The sequence below is a fragment of the Procambarus clarkii genome, chromosome 19 (assembly GCF_040958095.1).
Source record: "Procambarus clarkii isolate CNS0578487 chromosome 19, FALCON_Pclarkii_2.0, whole genome shotgun sequence".
Classification (NCBI taxonomy): Eukaryota; Metazoa; Arthropoda; class Malacostraca; order Decapoda; family Cambaridae; genus Procambarus; species Procambarus clarkii.
In genome coordinates, this window is record NC_091168.1 from 13,706,774 (window position 1) to 13,719,630 (window position 12,857).

Below are 12,857 nucleotides of genomic sequence, written 5' to 3' on the forward strand. Positions count from 1 at the left end.
ATTATTATTATTATTATTATTATTATTAAGAACAAAATGCGAGCAGGGAATGTTCCTTGAGCCAACCATTACATAAAGATATAAAAGGAAGCGAGTCAACATGGCGACGGCTGGAGGTGGGTACAGCATCTCTCCTTCAGACATTCATGATACCTTTGAAGGTTTTAACAAACCACTGTTACATGGCACACATTTAGATCAAGATGGTCACCCGGTCTTAGAGGAGGATCCTGAGGGAGTTTTCCTGAACAGTAAATATCACAATAAGGTGAACAGATTAGAGGCGCAACGTCGCCATCATACAGAGGTAAACAGGGACCATCCCGGCCCCACGCGACCTCAGTATCAACATCCTCCGCTTAACCATGGTAGGACCAGTTCTCCTGGTTTGCAAACTTTCATCATTGCCTCGTCCAAAGAAAGGAGTGTTTTTGGAAACAGCAAGACACAAAGTATCCTATATCATGCCATTCCCAAGATATTTAAGATCAAAGTGCACAATATCAGACCTAACAAAGGAACTTAATCGCGGTGGACCACAACCACAGCGAGGAACTAGAGCTCTCAGATGTTACTGACATCTGTGGAAACAAAGTCAAGTGCTACAAACTACTACGTGACCGATTAGCGAAATATGTAATCCGACATGTTGTATACATTAGTGCAGACGACATTATTAAATCACAATTTCATGCAGATCATATTCCAATCTTCAGAGTCAAAATTGTTTTGCGTATAACAAACGGAGAACTGAGTGATACAGGCACTGCCCTGCTTACTTTTCTAGACTACTTTCCCCCTGATTGGGTTTGGATTAACGTCTTCCTCTATAAACTACAGGTGTACACACCACGTCCCACTCGGTGCTTTAGATGTAAAGGTTTTAACCACACCTCGAATGTCCTTCATACATAGCAGCAAAAACTAAGGCTCTCCCTACCATCAACCTGCAGTACAGTAGTGCACTGAAACAGCCTAACTCAGTCCATCGTCAACCACTACCTCACACTCAACCACAACCTTTGCTTGTGCCTGATATGTCTATCACTGACAATCCTTCACTCCCCAGGGTCCAATCCTCCCCCACAAAACGTACAATTGAGTCCCGAACTTATTGAAACTCTTGTCACTCGCATTGAAAATGCACTGGAAAAGAAGCTGGACCAACTCCTAACAAATTTGTTTACACAAGTAATCTAATCTGGGAGCCGGTCGGCCGAGCGGACAGCACGCTGGACTTGTGATCCTGTAGTCCCGGGTTCGATCCCGGGCGCCGGCGAGAAACAATGGGCAGAGTTTCTTTCACCCTATGCCCCTGTTACCTAGCAGTAAATAGGTACCTAGGTGTTAGTCAGCTGTCACGGGCTGCTTCCTGGGGGTGGAGGCCTGGTCGAGGACCGGGCCGCGGGGACACTAAAGCCCCGAAATCATCTCAAGATAACCTCAAGATAACCCATCCCCGAGGCTGACCCAACACACACACACCTCATCCACATCTACAGAGAATGACATCCAACCTTACACAGCTATCATTGTTGTATACAAATCGTTTGAAATGATGGTGAGCAAACCCCTGAATGAATATTTAGCACGCCGTACTCAAGTTACTCCCCCAGGTGCAGTGTTTAATATGACGGTAGAGTCACTCCAGTGGCACCAGTCATGATGTAAGAGTGCCATCTTCGTTTTACACTCAGGGTTGTCAAGCCTGGTACTTTCCTACCAAGTCTGGTACATTCTTGTTATTTGGTACTAAGTGTTGATAATTTGGTACTTATATTTATTCATTTATTTATTGATGTACAAGAAGGTGTATTGGGTTTATGAGAGTACAAATCATTGATGTTTTTACATTCTTGTAAAGCTACTAACACACATACAGCCTTTAGAACAGGTTCTTAATCTAACAGATAATTTTAGGTAGGTAATTTTAAGCAAAACTGGAGAATGTTAACAGATACATGGTAAGAAAATTTGAAAAAAATTAATATTTACATTATAGAAAATTTGGAGAGTATCAACAGGTACATTGTAGCGTAATTTGAGGATTATTAATAATAGGTACATTGTAGTAAAATTTGCGTTCAACATAACAACTATGATATAAGATGATGGCAGTGATTACAACGGTGAAGTTGTATGGCTTAGGCACATATATTGGGGGAGAGGGTAGCACAAGATACAGTGCGAGCTTGAAGCAATAGGTAGGAAATTATGAGTATGAAATTAGGTACTTTTTGGTTTCATTTTGGAATAAGGCCTAGGTTAGACAGTGTTTAATTCATTAGGGAGTGAGTTCCAGGGACTATGTCCCATTATTTGGATAGTGTTTACACAGATTTAGTTTGACTCTAAGGAAATCAAAGATATATTTATTTCTGGTGTTGTGATTATGGATTCTATTACATCCGTCAAGGAAGAGTTTCAGATCAGGATTTGCATTTAGGAACAAAGTTTTGTACATGTAAATGGCACAACAGAATGTGTGGAGTGAGTTTATGTTTAGCAGGTTTAGGGATTTAAACAGAAGGGCTGTGTGTTGCCTGAACACAGAGTTTGTTAAATTTTTCATAGCAGATTTTTGCTGGGTGATGATGTGCTTGAGGTAGTTTGCAGTGGTTGAACCCCATACACAGATACCGTATTTAAGACAGGGATTGATTAACGCGTAATATAATAAAGGAGAGCAGAGTGGGGAAAATAATATCTAATTTTAGAGACAATACCGACCGTTGTTGAGATTTTTTGGTTATGTGTTGTTGTGGGTGACGACGTTAAGTCTCTTGTCTATGTATAGACGAAGGAACTTTCCATGATTTTTATTGCTGATGTTATCATTGTTTATCTGAAGTTGAATTTCGTTTGATGATTCGCTTAGAAATAAAATGTATTAGGTCTTTTTAATGTTTAGTGTGCGTTTGTTAGTTGACATCCATAAGTGGACTTTTTAAATTCATTATTTACAACATTATTTAGTGTGTTGAAGTTGGATTCTGAGTAAATGAGGGTAGTATCGTCAGCAAATAATATAGGTTTAAGCATGTTATAGACATTAGGCAGATCATTGATGTATATTAGAAACAGCAGAGGTCCTGGGATGCTGCCCTGGGGCACTCCTATGGTTAATGGGAGAGATTATATTATTCATGGCTACATATTGGTGTCTGTCACTAAGATAGGATCAGAAATAGTTCAGGGCATGGCCTTGGATTCCATAATGGTGGAGCTTAAGTAAGGGGTAGTTATGGTTAACAGTATCATAGAGCTTTCTCAGGTGAATGAAGAGTTCAATCGGAAACTCAGCTTTGTCAAGTGCTGAGTAGATTATATCAAGCAGACTAATAACGGCAGCGTTAGTACTCTTTTGAGAGTGGAAGCCAAACTGACAGGGACTTAGTATGTCGAATTTTACGAGGTAGGAGTAGAGCTGTTTGTAATTGATTTTTTCAACTAATTTTGATAATATAGGTAGATTTGATTTTGGTCTGTTATTGTTTATGTCTGCCGGATTGCCTCCTTTATGAGCTGGTGTTACTCATGCTTTTTTAAGGATATCAGGGAAGATATGACTCTAAAAATTTGTTGAACAGCAAAGCTATAGGAGGCACAAGGTCATGGGGGGCATTCTTGTATACCATAAATCGTATTTCACAAATGTTCCCAGTTTTGGTTTTAAGTGAGTGAATGATTGGACACAACATCTGTTAGGCTGACTGGTGCAAGGAGAAGATAGAGTTGGGATAGCTGCCTGAAAGATATGTGGTAACATGTGTCTGAATCTGTGGAATTTTATTTAAACCGGAATTCACAGGTAATATATTTACCGTTTGATGACTTATAATAGTTGATTCCATTAATCACGGAGAAAATACTTTAGGAAAAGCTACACTAATGGCTGCCGTATAATGTCCTAATTGGATCTGAAGCCCCAGAGCCTTATACACCGACATGCTGTCGCTTTAAAACTTACTAATCAAGTGAGAAGTATTTATGATAACAATTAGCGTCATTATATTTTGCTTAAGTAAATATTTTTATATTTACTAAATATTTTTATATTTACTAAAGTAAATATTTTTATATTTACTAAAGTCTTCATTTTTTCTTCTGCACTCTTCATCCCATAATGTGTTTCCCTACTCCTTTCAATGATTCATCTCCTCGTTTCTTAAGTGACTGTTTGAAAGATAGTTTGTCATTTTTGATGTCCTATAGCGCGGCTGGCTCTGATGTTCTCATTATGAAGGGGGGGGGGGATACTCGTCTCTCTATCCCACTTAAAAAGCTTAGTATCCATCCTTCACGGGCATAACGCCTAGTATTAATGAGGATCCGTATATCATCTGTCCTACCTCCTCTAGGAGGGGTCAACAGAATGAGTAATTCCTCAACAGAGGAAGGAATAAAGTTAACGTGCATTTCTCAACCAGTAACTGAGTAATAAGGAGTAATCAGATCGTCTTGGTGTTATATGTAACCTGCTACAGGGCGTACATGCAACACCGCTATCGTACACCCGCGTTCATCAAAATGTATAAGATTACCATCATTTTGGTGTTAAGTGGTACATAAAGCTTCTTATTGTTGCTATTGTCACTTACAATTAGTGAGATTACATCCAAAATATTAACTGACTGGTTACCATATCTCATGGAATATATTTTGTCGCAATAAATGCCGAGAATATCAACCCCTCCTCTAGGTTGTGGAGGGAAGAGACACGCGTCAAGCACACTCGAGGCATCTTTCCTCATCACAAATATATCGTATGCACTATTAGGAACTACACGTAATACTTTCCCGAGTGCAGACCCGTTAGTTAGTGAAACTACATACATTACTGTAACCTATATCAGAGCTAATATTCTCCTCACTATATGTAGATTAAACTTGTTTCGATTAGAGGATGAATCGTTCTTAATAAAGGTGCTCCATGTTTCGGGTAATACTCTTTAAGTGCCTTACATATAAATCTCAGTTAATTACCTGAAAATATACTACCAATTTCCACATTAATCGCAGGATTAATTCCTTAGTTTGGCTAAGATATGTTAAATGACAATAAAAAATTTAAAACATTATAAGTCATCCCTGAGCCAATGTTACATGTAAGCCCACACGAATATACGACTCAGGATCATTATTCGAAACGAAAAGAAGGAGTAATTTCTGCAGATACATTTCATATGCTCTTGTCGGATCTAATTCTAACTGATTAAATAATCGATTTTGGAAAGATCCAGGAACATTGGTAAGGAAGAGTTCCGTATCTGATACGCTGGTGGCGTACATCACGTGCGTATCCATCCCTCTCTCACCCTCGACGTCTTATTACCAAGTAATACTTACTTACTCAATATGAATATTTTATTTATTCACCCGTTATCGCCACACAAGCCACGAAGTCTTCCTTTTAGTCTAAGGTTCAACTGTCACATGTTGCCTTATCTTAACTGAAGATACATCATACACTTGCTTCCCTACACTCTCATTGCAGAATAAATTTTGACGAGTAGATAAGGTGAAAAACAGTTGGGCCACTGGCAATTTATCCGTTAAAATACAGACTTTTGTACAGTCATTTTATGAATAAGATCATTGATTATATGAATACCAGTAATCGGTGCCAATAAATTTCCAGTTAGATCCCATTCAATAACACCACTCTCATGAAAATTATTTAACAGCTATTGAGCATATTCATGATCTTAAACCTAAAATTTCAAATATATTACATTTTTTATGGAAGGATTAGACGTTAGTTGAGCACTCTTCACTGGCTGATAAGTGGGAGTAAGTATAGCATTACCACGTTCCAGTATTTTATGTGGGACGAGATAAAACTCTTTCATTTTCACTTGTTAAACAAACGAGAACTCAAATTTGGAGCAAATGGCAGGATAATGGATAAAATGCTCCCTCCTCGATTACTAGTTAATATCCGTTTCTTAGTTGTTATGGAAGGCTTCCTTCACGCTAATGACCAAATAAGTAATTTGTATTTGTTCAACTTCTTAACTACTTTGTTAGACACAGGTAATTTGTTTTTTTAAAAAGTTATTAAATATTTCAGATAAACAATTTATATGCGATTTCTTCAATTTTTCAATCAATTGTTTTCTCGAAGAATATTGAAGCTTGGATAATAACTGGATTAATTCCTTGTATGTATGAACTAAGGGATTCTTCTTTATTATAAATGTAAAATGTTTTCAGCGTTGATCCACGTACCTGACTTTATACTGTAGTTTACCGTCTACGTTGTGTTTGTGCAATATCTTTTCAATATTAAAGGTAAGAGGTAAGTGAGTAGGTGTTAATCCCTCGTTATAGAACCCTCCCTCAATATCATTCCCATTCAAATCTAGCAGAAAGTATAGTGGGATACGTTGAATCTTATCAATACGGGTGACAGTAAAGATCTTTCTCATGATCTGTTGTTTAAACTTTTTCTTAAACTTGGATATACGGTCTGCAAGTGTGATTCGTACCGTATCACCAATGCCAACTGCGGAATGATACGAGTCTTTATTTCGCGCTGGGCTTTATACATTAAGTTTAATTGAACAGCGATCTCTCTAGGTGTAGATAAAGCGTTAACCTCTGCCAGTGTCTTTCCCTTTAATCCTGTATGAGGAGTTATATTATATGTTTCACAATATCTGGCAGTGCTTTCATGTAGTTTAAAGTACAGCATACTGTCATGTTTATCTTTCAAAGTATGTATGAACCTCGACTATTGAAGCTTTGGTCTCCTGAAAAAATACACTATATAACATAACATTCTTCAAAGCTAACATCCTCTTCACTGGTGCATTATAAAACTCTTCACCTCGATCCGAATTAAATTTACGTATTCCCTGAGATTGAGAAGAATCCAGAATTAAACTCAAGGCTTTACTCGTGCTATTTCCCATCCTTGCTAGTTAAGGGGACAACATGGGTAAACCTAGAGAGTATGCCAACCCATTCAAATAGATATTTTACTCCATCATTTTGTTTTGACAACATACTCATCTCAGCTAAGTCTATCGCCAGAAATATTCGCGATTTAGGGCTAAATACATGACGCCTCACAAATTTAAGAGGTGTAAATAATGTATAGTATAAGCATCAGAGGATTTCAGTTAATTCTTTACATCGGCAAGAATTATAGCGGGGTTAATTAACTTAGTGGTTTTATATAACCTTTAAATATCCCTTAACCTACCTGTAGATGTTGTCATTATGAACCCACTCCAGTATGGCTTTCTTTCTCACCATTGGTATACCAACTCGTAAGACTGCTCATGAACAATATTTCCACGTTAATGTTATACTAGAGGGTGTGTTGCAGCCCAGATATACTAACAAATACGTATAAGATTTACTAATGACTTTCTTATATAACTCCACGAGTTTCTTCGAATCACGTTTCCCAAATATATGACGGCCCAAAACCTCAATTTTGATAGGTCTCTCGATTTAACTAATATGAAATGAGAAGCATTTAAACTGATATTCCTTGAATATTTACTGGGAAAAAAAATATTTTGAGTGATTAATATGACTGAGACATTATGGTGTCTTCCTCTAGTGAAAATGGCAGATACTATTTTTGAACTAGCCCTCTTAGTAAAAAGATCGTCGTAGATCATTAAGATGTGAGAATCATTATCCACTATCTCCTACTGGATCAATAATAGTTGAATGCTCGAATAATTTCCTTTTTAATTTGTGGATCAGTCTTAAATTCAGAGTAACCTCCGGCACATAGTTATAGATGAGAATTTTTGATACTTCGTCACAATTTTAGTACATAAGAATGACTTTCCACTGGTTGAATACCCTGCTATAATGATCCGAGATGGTTCTCTGAATATATCGACTAGACCCTCGCGGAATATATTGTAGGATCTGTCCATGATTAAGGAAAGATGGAGACTGGGAAAACTACAGATTGAGGTTGGTATTTATACAAACATTAATAATTTATAATAATTTACAAGTCTTTATATATATATATATACACACACACATATATTATATATATTTATATATATATATATATATATATATATATATATATATATATATATATATATATATATATATATATATATATATATATATATATATATATATATATATATATATATATATATATATTATTAAATATGACCGAAAAAGTAAGATTAATAAGTCTAACACGAATTTTCTCGATCTTTCGTACGTTTCTTTTCACTGTTGGTGGTAATTCAAAAATCAATTCTCCAAAATTCATTTTTATTTCTAGTCTGACGCGACACTTGAGCGCGTTTCGTAAAACTTATTACATTTTCAAAGACTTTAGCTTACACATACACAACTGAATAGAACTTACACATCTTCGATTTGTTTATATCTACATTTGAGTGAGGTGGATGGGGTGAGGTGGTATTAATAGGGTATTAAATTCCTAAACACAAGACAGAACACGAAACAATGGGTATTGAATGGAAAAGATTTGTAGAAAGCCTATTGGTCCATATTTCTTGATGCTTCTATATTGGAGCGGAGTCTTGAGGTGGGTTGAATATAGTTGTGCATTAATTGGCTGGTGTTGACTTTTTAATGTGTAGTGCCTCGCAAACGTCAACCTGTCTGCTATCGCTGTATCTATCGATGATTTCTGTGTTGTTTACTAGGATTTCTCTGGCGATGGTTTGGTTGTGGGAAGAGATTATATGTTCCTTAATGGAGCCCTGTTGCTTATGCATTGTTAAACGCCTAGAAAGAGATGTTGTTGTCTTGCCTATATACTGGGTTTTTTGGAGCTAACAGTCCCCAAGTGGGCATTTGAAGGAATAGACGACGTTGGTCTCTTTTAAAGCGTTCTGCTTTGTGTCTGGAGAGTTTCTCATGAGTAGGCTGGCCGTTTTTCTGGTTTTATAGTAAATCGTCAGTTGTATCCTCTGATTTTTGTCTGTAGGGATAACGTTTCTATTAACAATATCTTTCTGGACCCTTTCCTCCGTTTTATGAGCTGTGGAAAAGAAGTTCCTGTAAAATAGTCTAATAGGGGGTATAGGTGTTGTGTTAGTTGTCTCTTCAGAGGTTGCATGGCGTTTCACTTTCCTTCCTATGATGTCTTCGACGAAACCATTGGAGAAGCCGTTGTTGACTAGGACCTGCCTTACCCTACAGAGTTTTTCGTCGACTTGCTTCCATTCTGAGCTGTGGCTGAGAGCACGGTCGACATAAGCGTTAACAACACTCCTCTTGTACCTGTCTGGGCAGTCGCTGTTGGCATTTAGGCACATTCCTATGTTCGTTTCCTTAGTGTAGACTGCAGTGTGGAAACCTCCGCTCTTTTCCATGACTGTTACATCTAGAAAGGGCAGCTTTCCATCCTTTTCCATCTCGTAAGTGAAACGCAGCACGTAACTCTGCTCAAATGCCTCATTCAGCTCCTGCAGATGTCTGACATCAGGTACCTGTGTAAAAATGTCGTCAACATACCTGCAGTATATGGCCGGTTTCAAGTTCATTTCGACTAAGACTTTTTGCTCGATGGTACCCATGTAGAAGTTTGCAAACAGGACACCTAGGGGAGAACCCATGGCGACCCCATCTACTTGCTTATACATGTGCCCATCCGGGCTCAAGAAGGGTGCCTCTTTAGTACAAGCTTGGAGTAGTTTCCTCAGAATGTTTTCTGGTATGTCAAGAGGAGTGCAGGCCTGATCACGCTGCACGATACTCCAAGCTTGTACTTAAGAGGCACCCTTCTTGAGGCCGGATGGGCACATGTATAAGCAAGTAGATGGGGTCGCCATGGGTTCTCACCTAGGTGTCCTGTTTGCAAACTTCTACATGGGTACCATCGAGCAAAAAGTCTTAGTCGAAATGAACTTGAAACCGGCCATATACTGCAGGTATGTTGACGACATTTTTACACAGGTACCTGATGTCAGACATCTGCAGGAGCTGAAGGAGGCATTTGAGCAGAGTTCCGTGCTGCGTTTCACTTACGAGATGGAAAAGGATTGGAAGACCAATAGGCTTTCTACAAATCACTTCCATTCAATACCCATTGTTTCGTGTTCTGCCTTGTGTTTAGGAATTTAATACCCTATTAATACCACCTCACCCCATCCACCTCACTCAAATTGTAGATAGAAACAAATCGAAGATGTGTAAGTTCTATTCAGTTGTGTATGTGTAAGCTAAAGTCTTTGAAAATGTAATAAGTTTTACGAAACGCGCTCTAGTGTATGGTACTCCCTTACATTTACATGTATGTTTCTCCATCCTGAGTGGTGAAGAAGTAAGTTTTAGGTCTAAGAGCGATTAATTGATTCATGATCGTAGAGCCAATTTCCAAATTGAGCAATCCTAGCTAACCCTTGTGCGCTGTGTAGTATGATGGATGGGTATCAAGAAAGGTACTAAAATCCATACACTCAAAGAGGGGGGACTTATTCGTCTCTTTAAATGCATCCCAACATGTGAGTTTAGTGATGAAAGAGTATGTCAAAAATTTTTTATAGGCTAGCTTTATCCCCATATATTGATTTTACTATTCCATACCAGAACTCGTAGAGACTTCTCTAAGCAATTTGAGGTATGTGGTATCCAAGATATATGGGAGTGTTAACAAGGAGAGACTTTCGTTTGATAGTGCAGATCACGCGCTCTTTACTCAACAGCAGACTACACTTGAACAATGGATTACGAGCGTGTTTCGGGACGGCTCTACGATTTGTGACTAGTGTTTGTTTCCATATTTAGAAACGTCTGTGAAATTCTTTCCAGGTGAAACGTGCATTGTATTGCACAACACTCAGTACCCTTTTGGACCGTCACATGCAAAATTCTCTAATCCCTGCTCCAGCATAGCGTCACGCTCGTTGTGGGTCAGCTTCCGTATCCCACTGTTGGGGGGGGGGGAGCACTTCCGTCATTCACGCTTCATACAGACTATTAAAGTCCAAGTAGATAATGTAACTACTATCATCACTGTTCTGACTCGGTATGCTGGTTCATGGTATTTGTGTACTGTCTGGTTACACTTGACAACCCCCCTGGAGATTCCGACGGAGTAAGTCATATAACAGAGAATCTGACACTACATCAAGTTCCATTTTAGATTTAAGCAAGAAAGCATCCCTGATAAATGAGAGTAGAGAAATGTAGTGAAAAACGTCTAATTTGTAGAGGGCAAGCAAGGTATTCCGCCAGACTGTGAACATTCAGACTATTCCCCTCTGTTACGACAGTGGGCCAGATAAACAATTTCTAATACTTGCTTATAATCTTCTTCTGGTAACTCTTCCTCTTTCAACGAGTTGTAAAACTTATTGCAAGAAGGAAGCCGTAGTTCATCCAGTTCACTCATTGATTATAAATAATCATAACAGAAGGCTTGTTTACCTTTGATCAGTTTTGGGATGGCTGGGTCATTTACTTCTTCTAGCATGGCTAGTGTGAAGGTGGTAGGCTTCCTGCTAGTAATGTGATCTTTGGCTATTCTTCCTAGTGATCCATTAAGTAGAGCTAGATTATTAAAAAAACGCAAGTTGTTTATGTCAATTTTCACAAACTCAAATCCGTCCCTAGTTGATATATCTATTTCATCTCGTTTAGGATCACTCCTAAATCATATGAAGTATTATGAGAAAATGTGCACAGAAATCTATTGCAATCATCACATTGCAAATTGCAACGACTGCAGTAAGCAGCTTTATAATTATGCGGTCTTGCACTATGATCATGGTGTCCGACTTTGAGTACATCATCTCCATTGAAGGGTTCATCACATAACTCCCATGATGCTTTAGTCTTAAGTATAGCTTGTTGTTTTGGGGATAGTTCAACTATGCACTATGCGTTGAGTGCATAGTTCACACGACCATTATTAATTCTGCTCCATGAGGCTTCTAAAGTTGACACGAAGTGATTGACTTCGTCTTTACTTAAATATGTGCTCTTCTCGATAATGTTCATCTGTCTATCAGTGATGATGTAAGCCACCGCATTATGACATGTCTCGATCATATCTTTAGAGTTGGATCGATCCAACATACACTCAAAATCATAAAAACACATATGACTTGCATCATAACCCTTACCACGGTTATGGAACTAGATTTTCTTGTCCTCTGAAAAAAATTAAAGGTGTGATGGACTTTACACGACCCGTTGTGAGCCCGCATACGCCCGGGTGAAAGAGCTATCAAACAAACATGGCAAAAGATGCGTCGTCTTGGGATGCGATCTGGATGGCTGCGCATATTGCTTATCTCCTTATGTTCATCCACGTCCTTTCCTTACAAAAGCGATATAGTAACGTCTTGCATTTTCATCTCTTTCTAGGGAATATATAAAGATCCTGACTTTGTTTATTTTTTCTACCTTCGTTATATCCTCAAATGTTACTGCTGAAGATATAACTGCCGGCCAATTAATATTTCTCAAACACCAGCTGGCATTCGTTGACCAAGTGCGAATGTTGTCTAGACGCATGCACCTAGCTAGAGATTTCAATGCTGCAAGACATTGCATAAGACAAATGACTGCTTCTCCATCAGGATTGAAAATTTTTCCCCACGTAGATTGAAAATCTACGCAGGAATAAACACTTTTTTCCCAAGTGGTACTTTCGGATAATCCACATGGGATCCTAACCTTATTGGATGTGCAATTTGTGCACTGTTTATGCAAAACCCTTTCAGACATTCAACAGCAACATTTGATTCATCATTTTCTTCTAGATACTCTTCTATTTTCCCATCTAACTCATCCCTCCCCAAAATAAAGGAGTACAGGTACTTCCTCTCTTGTAATGGTTCTCCCCTCCCACCCTTTAAGGAAGCCGTCATCATTAATTAGATCAA

The 12,857-nt window shown here is 38.3% G+C and overlaps 1 protein-coding gene across 3 annotated transcripts in view; it reads left to right on the forward strand.

Annotated features, from left to right (window-relative positions):
- LOC123757397 (kynurenine/alpha-aminoadipate aminotransferase, mitochondrial) overlaps nucleotides 1-12,857 on the forward strand; it is a 246,314-nt gene that overhangs the window by 31,936 nt on the left and 201,521 nt on the right. The window lies entirely within an intron of this gene.